This window comes from Narcine bancroftii, chromosome 7 (assembly GCF_036971445.1).
Source record: "Narcine bancroftii isolate sNarBan1 chromosome 7, sNarBan1.hap1, whole genome shotgun sequence".
Lineage (NCBI taxonomy): Eukaryota > Metazoa > Chordata > Chondrichthyes > Torpediniformes > Narcinidae > Narcine > Narcine bancroftii.
In genome coordinates this window covers 26,302,862-26,317,213 of record NC_091475.1, presented here as the reverse complement: position 1 = coordinate 26,317,213, position 14,352 = coordinate 26,302,862, and the positions used below count along the sequence as shown (strand labels likewise).

The following is a 14,352-nucleotide window of genomic DNA, read 5'->3' as shown; positions in this document are numbered from 1 at the left end:
CACCGGGGGAATATAAGGAGGGGGAAGGTTGTCCAGAGGTTCCCATTTCTTTTCTCCCGCTACCCTCAATTTAAAACATTCTGTTAAGGATCCTGGCCAGGGAACCCAACAAAATGCATACGCTGACTCTTCTTGATTCACCTTTGGTCTCGAATTTACATATATGTTTAATGCTTGTCTAACCCAATCCTCATCAGATCCAAATTTCGGCCACCAGACCGAGGAACCTTTAATAGGTTGTTTTGACCAAAGGAGACAATATTGGACCATCTTTTTCTTGTTTTTGTCCCGATATCTTTTACTATCCCAATTTTCAAACATTCTCCCCAAAGGGCTGTCAAGGGGAACTCCCAGGAATTGTCCTGAATTTTCAGACGAGCCCTTAGATTTTGATCCTCCCATTTTCCCACCTAGATCTGTTTATCGTTGCTGAGGACCCTCTCGTTCTGGACCCTACTCCCTTCTTCTCAGACGCCTCGTCGGAGGTACTGTCCCTCCTTCGGTTACTGCTGAGGTTTTCCTGGGGTTGACCCCTCTCTTCTCGGCACTTCGTTGGAGGTGCTGTCCCTCCTTCGGTTACCGCCGAGGTTTCCCTGGGGTCTATCCTAGAGTCCCGCGACAGGGTCCTCACGCTACAACAAAAGATCTATACCTGATCTATTACGTTTGGTTTTTATTCAAACAGGTGTATCCCGTTACACCTGTTACCCAATCCCCACACCACAATCGTAAGTCGTCACTTACCGGTGTCTTCCCGGGGATTGAACCGTCACCCTTCTCCTCTCCGTCTTGTCGTGTCACCTTGTCCGGATACCACTCGCTCAAGCCGCCCGAAGCGACGAGCAAGGGACTAGGAGCCGCTGAACTCAGCGGGGCGCACCGCCTCCGATGTCCCTCTTCTCGCCTCCCCTCACGGCCGGAGTGTAGATCCCGGACGAGCCCCCATTTGTCAGAAATAAAACTTCTCACACATGAGTCTCTTTAAAACTGATGACACGACAAGCTTTATTTACAAGTCTGCAGAGTTGGACTCAACTGGTTTCTCACCAGTTAAGCCCCGATACATACAGTGCATTGATTTTTATACCCTTATTGTTTGCCCTTCCCCTTCTTATTAATACTGTTTTAATTGGTTAGTATTACAAAAGCATTCTAAGTATAACTGCATTTTTAATTATCACGTTCGTTACGTACGCTGTGAACTCTACATACACTAAATTCTGTTTCTCACCCTTCTTATCAATCCTTTGTCTCCTGCATGTCTCTCACTATGACCATGAAAAGATAGGTTTAAAAAAACATATTCAGCAGATCCTTTTGTCCTTGACTGCTAGTAAACTCCCTGTCCGTTCTGGCTTCCCTGTTTATGATTAATCATCACATTTTAACTTAAGTCATTTTAACCTAAATTCTCTATATAACAATAATTATAATCTTTTAATTAATAAGTGGCTGAATACTTACATTTCAATTTATATTGATTAGATTTTAATATGTATATTTAACTTTTTAAAAATATTTCTTTTTTTAATGGCTTAGGAGAGATGGCTGAAGGGGGGGTTTCTTTTTTTCTTTTTTCTATATATAGAAAAAATTTTCATATTTAATTGCTGTATATATCATATTATTTGTTTTTTTAATAAATAAAGTTTAAAAAAAAAGAAAATGGCTGACCTGGTTGCTCCGGTGACCACTGGCTGAAGTGCCTGCTGCGATCGGGAGGGAGAGATGGTTTGTTGCTGTGGGGCCCAGGGTGGTGGGGGAGTTAGAATTAGGGGCTGCTAGAGTGGGTGGCCGCGAACTGCCTCTTCTGAGAATGCCACTCCAGTTCACAGTAACAATAGACAATAGACAATAGGAGCTGGAGTAGGCCCTTCGGCCTGTCGAGCCAGGACCGCCATTTTACAGCTCATTGCTTGTGGCAGTGGGATGTTGCTGAGAGGAGGGGCCAAATGATTGATGGGGTGAGTGTCAATTGACAGTGGGGGTGGCGACTGATGGGAGGAAAGTGACTGACTGGGGGGATAGTGATTGATGGTGGGTGGTGACTAATGGGGGGGAAAACACGATAAACAAATCAAAGAACTAAAGAAACAAGCTGAACAATGGGTGACAGATAAACAGTTTCTCATGGACAAATTGGATCATATGGAGAACTTCAGTCGGAGGAACAATTTGCAAATTGTTGGCCTGAGAGAAGGTGCAGAAGGCAGAGATGCCATGAAATTATTTGAGATTAGAATTCCTCAAGTGAAGCCTGCCCTCGACCCGTTCTGGTGAGATTGTTGAGCTTCAAGGATAGAGACGATCCTAAGAATTGCTTATGAAAATACTCAGAACTCTGGTTCTCCCTTGAAATTGGGCAATGCAGAGATCATGTTCTTCCAGGACGTTAGTAACGTGGTGATTCAGAGAAGAAGGCAATTCAACGTTGTCAACTCCAAGAAAAGAACTTTAAATATACAATGCTGTACCCAGCAATGTTGAGAACGGACATTTCCAAAGGCAATAGAAGATATTTTAAATTGAAAGAAGTTTATTTGACAATTATGAAGAGGAACAGTGAAGCCGACAGTGAAAGACTGGTGTAAATAAGATATTTAAGGACTTCGTAAAGCTTTATTGTGTGTGGTGGTCGTCTTAATTCTTATGGTGAAATGTCAAAAGTTCTATCCCATCTACGTCTCAGGTAGCTCGGAAAATGGAAAGAAGATTTTGAAGGTACACCAAGGTACAACTCTGGGTTAAGGGGGGGGCGGTAATGGGGTCAATGGAGGGGGGATAGTTTTCAAGATGGCACTTTTGGGTGGGGTTCTTTTTCTTTCTCCCTGAAGGCTTTTGTGGGCTTTTCTTGGGCCTTGGGGACTTCCTGTCTATGTCACTGCCGAGGTGGAGGTTGCATGAATTTTAGGGAGAAGTCACAGATCACAAAACTGTTTACACACTTGTATATTTGCACAGAATTTTTAATATGTTATGGATAAGTCATTGAAGTTTATTAAGTTTTAATGTCAATGGTTTGAATGGGACGGTTAAAAGACTAATAATGCTCTCATATTTAAAAAGATAAAAGCTGACATAGTATTACTCCAAGAAAAACATCTTACTAAAGGGGAACACAATAAATTGAGGCGATTGTGGGGGGGGGGGGGGGGGGGGGAAGCAGGTCTTCTCTTCCTCATTCAATTCGAAGCAGTGGGCGTGGCAATTTTGATTAATAAGAACCTGACCACTGTAGAAAATGTCTCCATGGACCAAGCGGGTAGATATGTAATAAATGGCAAACTTTACTCAGAATCATGGACATTAATGAATATTTATGCCCCGAATTAAGACGACGAGGTCTTTATGAAGTACGTATTTTTAAAAGCCGCAGAGGACCTGATCCTAAATAAACAGACAAAAACGGTAACAAGGCCCAAGGCAGCTAAATCAACTCTCTTATATATGAAAGATTTAAACTTGATGGATGTCTGAGGCGTTCTAATCCTAAGGAGAGAGATTATTCATTTCATTTAAAAAAAAGACTCACATACCAGAATAGATTTAATTTTGCTATCGAGTAGTAAAAACTGAATACTTACCTAGGCTGGACTCAGATCACTCACCGCTAACCTTGGTAATACAATTATCGGAGAAGCAGGAAAATGAATACAGATGGCGATTAAATACGATGTGACTAAAAAAAGGAGGATTTTAAACAATTTATACAACAACAGATTGAACTTTTTTGTGAAACTAATTTGGGATCAATGGACAATAGCTTTCTAATCTGGGATATGTTAAAGGCATATTTGAGGGGTCAAATTATCTCATACAAAAAAATTAAAAGAATTTAATGCGGAAATAAATAAATTGGAGATTGTTACGAGTTCAGTGAACCCCATATATCAGCAGCAATAGAAACACACCAAAGCAATGGTTCCTTGGGAGGAGTCACGTGATGGAGTAGTGGCCGGTAGGGCAATACCAGCCCTCTCCAGAAAAGAAGAAATAAAGTGAAGAAAATACAAATTTAAAGAAATACAAAACATAACAAATAAAAGATAAAGTTGTAGAGAAAAGAAAGAAAATGGCACCCAAAAAGGAAAAAGTAAAAACAATGGGGAAAAAAGAAGGAAAAACCCTGCAAGAGAAAGGAGAAGGCTTTACTTGCATGAAGAAATGGAGCCATCGTGGAGGGTGATGACCCTGCAGAGTCGTGACCCCTCCCCCGACCGCTGGACTGCAAAATGGCTCTCTGAGCCAAACAAAAGTGCGCTGCGCTAACTAAGGAGAAGGAGAACACCAACGGGAGGGGGCCTCAGCCGAGGAGCGGGCAAACAATGTGACCAGCTGAGGGATGCCCAACACCAGAGCTCTCAGCTGGAAGAAGAGGAAAGTGACAGGAAAGGAAATAAAAGGAAAGAAGAGCAGCGGCAGGAGGCCCAACAGATGAATAGCCCAGAAGAAGAGGACCAATGGCAAGAAGCCAAACAAAAAGAAGCCCAGCAAAGTGAGACAAGCAACTCATCAGGAAAGTCAGAAGAGACACAAATACAAGGAAGAGAAGAAGAAGACACAAACACAGGTGCAGACACAGAAGAAGAGGAAGAAGAAGACCAAGATCCGCACAGAGAAATAGAAGGTAAAACAGATGGACAGAATATAGATAAAGATTTTTTTCAAGAACAAATGAGAGCATTAAAAGAATGGTTGACATAGAATTTAGTGAAATTAAAAGAATGGATCCCAAAGGTCCTGGGAATGACAGAAATACAGGAAGGAATGGAAATAGAAAGGGCACACAGAACATTAGCTCCAAAACCACAGACGCATCAAAAACCAAGATCAGTTTTAGTAAATTTTTTTAGATATACAACAAGAGAAAATATACTGGAGCGGGCAAGGAAGACAATAAACAATTGGAATACAAGAGTCAAAAAATATTTTTTTTACCCAGACATAAGTTTTGAACTCTTAAAGAAGAGGAAGGAGTTTAATACAGCAAAATTGATCCTATGGAAAAAAGGTTATAAATTTATGTTAAGACATCCAGCTGTGCTTAAAATATTTATCCCTGGGGAGCAAAACAGATTGTTCTCAGATCTGGAGGAAGCACGAGAATTTGCAGAATGCCTGCAGGTCAGAAGGAGAGATGAAGAGATGTAATAAGAATGAAGAACGGTGATAAAAAATATATATAAAGATGTAAAAGTGCTGTATATGTAAGAACTAAGGAAGGGAAAGAGAAGGAGGGAAAAAAGGGTGAACTTTGTTATATGTGTAAAAAAAAAAGTCTTTTCTGGGGGGGTTGGGTGGGAGAGTATAACCGTCACTGCGAAATCATTTGATGTGAGCGGGTTCGCAATCCAAATGGAGAGGGGAGTTGTGGTTGCCCGGCAAGGGATAAGGGGCAAATCAGAGAGGGGGGACATTTGGGGCTAAGGGAATATTGGATGTGGGAGTTGTTGAAGTATTTAATATTTTAAATGTGTTGTCATACATTGAGTTTAAAAAGGGAAAACTGAGAGATGAAAAGGGGGATGGTGGTGGTGAGGAAGCGGAAATGAAGTGCAAACAAGATATGAGATGGCCATGTTGAATTATATGACTATAAATATTAATGGAATACATAACCAAATTAAACAGAAGAGGCTATTAAATTTACTGAAAATAGAAAAAATAGACATAGCATTTGTGCAGGAAACGCATCTAACTGAAGTGGAACATAATAAATTAAAGAGAGACTGGGTAGGACACGTATAATTCAAAAGCTAGAGGTGTAGCTATATTAATTAATAGAAATGTACCAATCAAAATAGAGGAGGAAATAATAGATCCAGCAGGGAGGTATGTAATGATAAAGTGTCAGATATATTCAGAATTTTGGAATTTGCTCAATATATATGCACCTAATGAAGAGGATCAAAAGTTTGTGCAAGATATTTTTTTGAAGATTGTAGATACGCAAGGAAATATATTGATAGGAGGGGATTTTAACCTTAATTTGGATCCAATGTTGCATAAAACTGGACAAAAGACTAGCAAAAAGAACAAAGTAGCCAAATTTATGGTTAAATCAATGCAGGAAATGAAAATTATGGATATATGGAGGAGGCAGCACCCAAGGGAGAAGGAATACATATATTATTCGAGTAGGCATAAAACGTATTCAAGGATTGATATGTTTTTGTTGTCATCCCATATTCAAGGGAAAGTTAGGAAAACTGAATATAAAGCTAGATTGCTATCTGATCATTCACCCCTGTTATTAGCAATAGAACTGCAGGACATCCCACCAAGAACATATAGATGGAGGTTAAACTCCATGCTACTTAAAAGACAGGAATTTGAAGAGTTTATTGAACGTCAAATTAAAATGTACTTTGAAATAAATATGGAATCAGTGAAAGACAAATTTATATTATGGGATGCAATGAAAGCCTTCATTAGAGGGCAGATAATAAGTTATGTAACTAAGATGAAAAAGGACTACAATTGGGAAATAGAACAGTTGGAAAGGGAGATAGTAAGTACAGAAAAGGAACTAGCAACAAGGGATGATGTAACAAAAAGAAGAGAATTGGAGGACAAAAAATAAAATACGAAACATTACAAACGTATAAGGTGGAGAAGAACATAATGAAAATAAAGCAAAAGTATTATGAACTAGGAGAAACACACACAAAATATTGGCCTGGCAACTTAGAACAAGCTAAAATAACTGTATTGGCATCAAGGAAAAAGGACAAACAAATTACATATAATTCAATGGAGATTAATGAACTATTATACTGAACTGAGAATGAGGAGAAAGAAGAGTTTTTAGCTAAAATTGAACTGCCAAAATTGCAAGAAGAGAAACAAAACAAACTGATAAAACCATTTGAAATAGATGAAGTACAGGATATATTAAAAAAAGCTGCCGAACAATAAAAAGCCTGGAGAGGATGGATTCCCAATAGAATTCTATAAAACATTTAAAGAGTTATTAATTCCTCCTCTCTTGGAAGTAATGAACCAGATAGAAGAAACACAAAACACAAAACTTGCCAGATTCATGTAAGACAGCAATAATAACAGTAATACCAAAGACGGGGAAGGATCCACTAACACCAGCATCATATAGACCAATATCTCTACCTAATTCAGATTATAAGATGATAGCAAAACTATTAGCAAACAGATTGGCCGACTGTGTACCAAAAATAGTAAAACTAGATCAAACTGGATTTATTAAGAAAAGATTAACAGCAGATAATATCTGTAAATTTATTAATTTAATTCATGCAGTTCAAGGAAATAAAATGCCAACTGTGGCTGTTGCTCTAGATGCAGAAAAAGCCTTTGACAGGGTAGAATAGAATTTATTTAAAGTATTGGATTAAAGCATTATATAATGGACCATTGGCGAAGGTGACGATCAATGGATATGTATCGAACCAATTTAAATTAAGTAGGTCAACTAGGCAGGGATGTCCATTATCTCCCTCACTGTTCGCTTTAGCAATAGAACCATTGGCAGAACTGATAAGAACAGAAAATAAAATAAAAGGGATAAAAATAAAGGAGGAGTATAAAAGGAGTATTTGCAGATGACATCATAGTATACTTAACAGAACCAGAAATATCAATAAAAGAACTGCATAAGAAATTGAAGGAGTATGGAGAAATATCGGGGTACAAGATCAGCGCAAATAAAGGTGAAATGATGCCAATGGCTAATGCGGATTATACAGAATTTTAAAAAGAATCACCATTTAAATGGCAAACACAAGCAATCCGATACCGAAGAATTTGCAGAATGCAAATCCAAAGGTATTAGGTTAGATAATAATTTAAGCCACTTTAAAAAAAATGTGATCCAAAAAACAACATTCCAAATTTATAATTAATATAAAAACACAGGCTATATATCACGCCCCAAAAGTTAAATAAATGGAACCCAACAGTATCAGATAAATGTTTTTGCTGTAAGAAAGAAATGGGAACAACAGTACATGCAATTTGGGCATGTGAGAAAGTGGAAAAGTTTTGAGAAGATCTAAATCGGATATTAAATAAAATCACAAAAAACAACATACCAAAATATCCAGAGATCTTTCTTCTAAGTAATACAAGAAGTAAGGAATTAGGCCTCAAACTGGATGAAGCGCAAAACAAATTTATTATGATAGCCTTAGCTGGAGCAAAAAAATGTATAATGTCAACTTGCAAATCAGAAGAGACCCTGAGAATACAGCAATGGTACATGGAAATGAATAAATGTATTCCATTGGAAAAAATAACATATAATTAAAAAAATAAAGTTACATTATTTGAACAAATTTGGGAACGTACATGGAATATAATAGAGAGGGCTTGCCTCCGACCCCTAAAATGTTAAGAAGACAAAATGACTTGATCCAGTGTGTAAAAGTAGATGACACATTTTTCTTGTTTTTTTCATTGTGTGATGACATTGTTTAATGGTTTTATTGTATTGTATATATTGAATGTTTATTGGTTTTGGAGGGGGGAGGGAAGGTGGGGGGGAATGGAGAAAATGCCACTGTGTATATTTAAGAGGGAAATGTTTGTATGAATTTTGGTTGATTATAGTTCACAGTGTGAAAAATAAAAAAAATATTAAAAAAAAAGCAATGGTTCCTTAAATAAAATTAGTTTAATTCTCTGAGTAGAGAACAACACGATTAACTCTTAATTTATCAACATTATTTACACAATCCCTCCATCCAACCTAATCTAAGTGCAAGTGTGTGTAATGTGTTTTCAAGAAAGTCCTTTTTACTGGCCAATCTTCCAAGACTACCGTTTCCAGTAATCTTCAATCCTGTGCACAGAATCAAACAGTCATTACATTCAAGCAAACTTTAGTGCTTAGAATTACCAGGCAGGATAGTTGTGGAGGGTTCCAGAGAGATGGTTGTGGCTTGTTGGACACCCCAAACAGGAACGTCTTCCAGAAGAAACTTGTTTTCTTTCCAAGTTCTTCTCAGAGTTCTTCTCCTCCTTGCCACACCAGGAAGACGAGCCGCCACTCCTGATTTCCACAGAGAGTACACTCAGACTACCATATCAGAACTCTGCCCAGTCTTGAAAAAGGAAACCTTTTCAGCAGGCTCCTTCTGTCCAGCCTTTTCTCAGACTGCCTCCTGCTAACTTGCCTTCTCTCTCGTTCTCTGCCCCTCCCCTCCTGTCTTACCTTATTTCACATAGACAGTAAATCAAGTTTTAATTCTGAACTCTTGCAAAGGAATATTCGAATGTTGAGTTTCAAAATATTGGATAGAATTTTGCAGCTTTTTCATTCCACGAGAGAAAGTTTGTGTATGTGTGTGCAGAAGGTTGCTTAGGATTTATCACACGAGTGAACGAGAACGCTGCTCACTTCTGTAGGAGACAATGTCAATGTGAAGATGAGAGCAGTACAAGTTACTTGTGTATCATTTAACACTAATTCTGTTATGTAAATTATGCTTTTTAAATATATATGTGTGTGTGTAAGGATTCCTAAAGATGAAAACAAGCCCCACAGTCAACATATCCTCTGCAATTTCCACCACCAGACACATCTTCCACTCTTCGCGTTCAGCGAGGACCATTTCCTCCATGGCTCCTGTCCACTCATCCCTTCCAGCCAATCACCCTTTTGACATCTACCCCTGTGACCACAGGAATGCTCACACCTCCTTCCACACCACCATTTTGGGCCCCACACAGTCCTTCCAAGTGAAGCTACACTTCATTTGTGCATCTGCTTTTGGTGCTCCCAATGTGGCCTCCACTACATCTGAAAGGATGGTCGCAAACTGGGGGATTGTTCTGTTCAGCTCCTTTCCTCTCTGCTGCAATTCCAGTGGCCAACCATTTCAATTTTATGCCTGACTCCCACACCCAACATGTCTGTTCATAGCCTTTTGCACTGCTAAACCGAGGCCACTGGCAAATTGGAGGAACATCACCTAATATTCTGTCTGGACATTCTCCAATCAGATGGTATTAACATCAATCTCTGGTTTCTGTCTGGCCACTTCCCTGCCTCTCTTTCCCTATTCCTGTCTCCTTTACCCCAGCTTCCCACTCTCCCTCCATTCAGAGAGCTATCACTTCCCAACATTTTTCTCAACTGCCGTCCCACCCATATCCATCTATACCCTCTTGGCTGTGGACCTGTGCTCTTCCCTCATCCCTCCCTCCACAATTGAATTTAGGCACATGCCTGCTGTTTGATCATACCTTGATGAAGGGATAGACCTGAAATGGCTGTTTCTCTTTGTATATATGCTGTAAAGAATTGTTTCTTCAGCACTTTTATGTATTGAACTACAATCACAGTGTCTGTAGACTTTCTGTTTAGCTCCATTAACTAAAAATTATTTTCTTCTCCATGTTAAACATTAATTTTTAACCAAGTTCTTTGTTCTCTTTCGCTGTGTTAGTTTTTAAAAAAATTTGAATTAACATTGTAATCTGAATTAAACAAGGGTCAGTTTGTATTTAATGTAGTGATTTATGATCTGCAAGTTGAGCTGAGACCACAGCCAGCTCTTACTGAACAGCAAAATAGGCTCGATTCCCGAGATGACCTATTCCTGCTCCTATTTATGATGCTTTGAATTGTATGAGAGCCTTCAGTTCCAGATGCAAGAACATCATGGAATTTTGAATTGATTATTTGGGAAATAAATTTGACTTGGCTTTAATGTGAGCAATGTGAAATTTCCAGATAATCTGGAGGCTTGCAGACAAAATACTAAGGGTTCATGAGGATTTGATGATTCAGAAATTCAGTTCTAAAAAGTGGAAAGATGATACACTTCACACTTTACAAATCCTACAAGAAAAAAGGGTAGACAAGAAAACCTGCTGTGGTCAAATGCAACACACAAATGTTCTGATGAAAGCAAAGGGTGACCAATGTCTCAGGCCTGGTCCCTTTGTCAGGAATGTGAAATAAACTGGAAGATGCCTGAATATAAAGGTGGGGGCGGGGGTGGGAAGGAACACATGCTAACAGATGAGAGAGATGCAATCAGTGCATACATGTGGGAGGGTAGAAGAGAAAATATCCAAAAAGTAATGGGGACAGGGCAAGGGGCTTAAAAAAGATAGCTCTCTGATAGGAGAAGAAAGGGAAGGGGGTGGGAAGCTGGAGGGAAAGATGGATAGGGAAAGTGGGAGTCATGGATAGGTGTTAACGGAAACTGGAGAAACCATGTTGATGTTGTCCAGTGGGTGAATGCTGAATGCAATATAAGGTGTTTGATGTTTCTGCCTGTCTTTTCTTATTCCTGATGAATGGCACAGGACCGAATCATGGTTTACCCTTTGCTTCCTATGGATGCTACATTACTTACTGAGTTTCTCCAACACACTCCTGTATTGCAAAGAAAGAGAATGGGTTTGATTACTAATTTAGTGGCAGGAGTTAGCTCAGTAAAATGGTTGTGAATGGAATGTGATTCAACTGACTCCTTTGTAATTTGGAGTTCTCTCTTCCATCTGACTACAGGTTGACTGACAATACCACAGCTTCCTCCTGCTATTTGATTTTTCCCTTTTGATATAATTGTGATACAATTCCTGGGGTTGTTTTTCTTAATAGACTGCAGTTGGACTAATGTCAATATCTCCTTCGATAGCTTCAATTTGATTACAAGCACCTGCCGACCCATAAATGGGAGGAACACCTCATCTTCTGACTGGGCACCCTCCAACTGGATGGCATTAATATAAACTTCTCTGGCTTTCGTTAATTCACCCCCCCCCCAACTTCTTCCCCCATCACCTTTCTCTATCTCCGTCTCTCCATTCCATCTCCTTTTACACAAACATGATAAATTCTTACCTCATCCCTTATATCCAGTTAACACCTTTTGTTGATCTTGATTCCTCCCCCATTGTCTGTATTCTGAGACTTTCTGAGATTTCCCGCTTCTGCATTATTCTGCTTATTCCTTAAATAAGGGCTCAGGCCCAAAACGTCAACAGTATATCTTTGTCTCCTAAAGACGCTGAAAAGACCGGCTGAGCTCCTCCAGCATTTTGGTGTGTTTACATTGCAGTGTTTTCATATGTTAAATTCATCACCTACATACATCTTGTGATGGAACAAGCGCGGTGCCTGATTGGTGCAGAGCTCAAAGGCCTTGTTAATATCAATTTCCTGATCATATTTCAGAGCCGTGTGTTTCTTTTGTTGTTTGGCGTTTTCAGACACCCAAGGTCTCCAATTAATGTACGTATGTATTCCACTTGTCGATATTTTTGTACTTTTTGACTCTTGTTAAAAACATGTTTAATCTTTTCAACTGTTGACTATAATTGTGACTACAGTTAAATTGTTCAATAATGTTGGATAGTTATTTTGATAGAAAATGAATTTTCGATTGCACAAGGGTTCTCTGGTCTAAAAACACTCTTCTTTCAGTGTAACTGGTGAAAACTGCTGGGCTTAATATTGCTTGGCATGTGACTCATTATATTTTTCTATATGTGGCCCACAACCAAAAATGTTTGGCTATCCCTAAACTAGAGGGTTATAGGTGTGAGTTAGATTTATGGAGAAAGTTTACAAGTCTCCAAAAGGTAGTGGACGCAGTCCAGGACATCACAGGTTTTTTAAAAAAACCCTCCCCACCATTGAGAACATCTACAGGGAACGCTGCCATCATAGAGCAGCAGCAATCATCAAGGATCCACACCACACAGCACATGCTCTGTTCTCGCTGCTACCATCAGGAAAGAGGTCTCGGTGTCACAAGACTCGCACCATCAGGTTCAGGAACAGTTGCTACCCCTTCACCATCAGACTCCTCCACAACAAACTCAATCAGGGACTCATTTAAGGACTCTCACTTTTCCACTTTATTGATTTTTTCCTCTTTTTATTGCAATTTGTTGACATTTCTTTATGTGTTTACATATGTACGTTGATACACTGCCAATAAGTAGCAATTCAGCCACACCCACAGGAAAAAGAATCTCAGGGTTGTATGTGTTGTCATGTATGTACTCTGACAATAAATTTGAAATCAAGTGAGGTATTACAGATGTTAATGTTCGATTTGATGGGACCACATCTATCTGCAGTTTCTAGAACTTTGACCTGGAGCTGATGATCTGGAGTTGTATATTCTGAATCTGTGATGCATTAGGAAGTGGGAAAGTGATCTGAACACTGAACCCTTAGAAAAGTACTTTATATTTTATCAGTCATGAGGGACAGGAGGTGTGCAGGTAGGTGTTAGGTTTCAGGAGTTAGCATTTGAGAAACTTCATTTCTGTCCACAAGATTCTTTCAGTCTGTTGGGGATGAATGCAAAGATTGGGGTGAGCGAACAAACTGACCCCCAACAGCAATTTGTTTTGGTGTCATGTGTAAATATGTAAATTGTCCATATCCAAATTATTTCTGTTTGCAAGCGAATGGAATAAGTAGTAGAAATGAACCCTGTTGAACAACATTATGCTTTCTGACCATTTTGAAGTTCACTTTAATGCTAATTTTATTTGAATGAATTGTTAAATCCTTTTCAGGGTTGTGATTATCAGAACTCTGTTGTGCTCCTTGTTGATCAGTTCTGTAAGTTCATCCCTGGTTGAGGACATTTGCAGATACTTCTGCCTTGATGTTGGCACTTGCATGCTGTGCTCCACTTTTATCAATGATTGAGTTATTTTTGGAGTGGTCTCCTTGTATTACTGCTCAGTCTACATTTCCTCAACTGCCACAGTAAATGTAGTCAAGCATGAGGGAAATATGGTTTCAACATTTAAAAAATGGTCTTAAAGATTATACAATAAAACCCCTGCTATCCGGCACCTATGGAGATTGGTAAATGCCAGATAAGTGTATTTTCCAGTTGCTTGAGGCTTTCTCTTACAATGCTTAACTAATAAACCTGCATTAAGAATAAACGGTTTGAAATACAAAAATACTATATGGTACTTGCACTTCACTTGCATGAATATATAAACCTCAAAGCATTTTATTTTATTTTCAGTCACATTCTTTGAAAACATTTAACATTCGCTGCATCTGGTGGTTCAATCCTCCTCCATGGAATGACCTGAAAGACGAACAATAACATTATAGATAATTAGCACCCCCTCCACCCCCAAGTTTACAGATAAAGCCTCTGAACGGAATGACTTTAACTAAGCAGGGAGAAGGAGACACTTTAAGAGAGGCACCCCAACGGTGAGTTGCATCAACCAGCTTTTCATCCTGGACGACGCCATTGCTGTTTCCCACAGCTTTATTCAAGCAGCTGCTACGAGGAAAGCACGACCAAGGCACTTCGCTGGCTGAATATTGCTTCTGTCTTCACCAAAGGTTTGCATGTTACTTCAGAGAACATTCAC

General features: G+C 39.1%; 1 protein-coding gene across 4 annotated transcripts in view; it reads left to right on the top strand.

Moving 5' to 3' along the window:
- The first annotated feature begins 11,183 nt into the window (after positions 1–11,183).
- The window catches only part of pde9aa (phosphodiesterase 9aa), an 83,969-nt gene continuing 80,800 nt past the window's right edge, over positions 11,184–14,352 (top strand). For all 4 annotated transcript variants that reach the window (XR_011341628.1, XM_069889203.1, XM_069889204.1 and 1 more), the window contains exons 1-2: positions 11,184–12,223; positions 13,992–14,323. The gene's annotated coding sequence lies outside the window, so the exon portion shown is untranslated. The remainder of the gene's footprint in view (positions 12,224–13,991; positions 14,324–14,352) is intronic.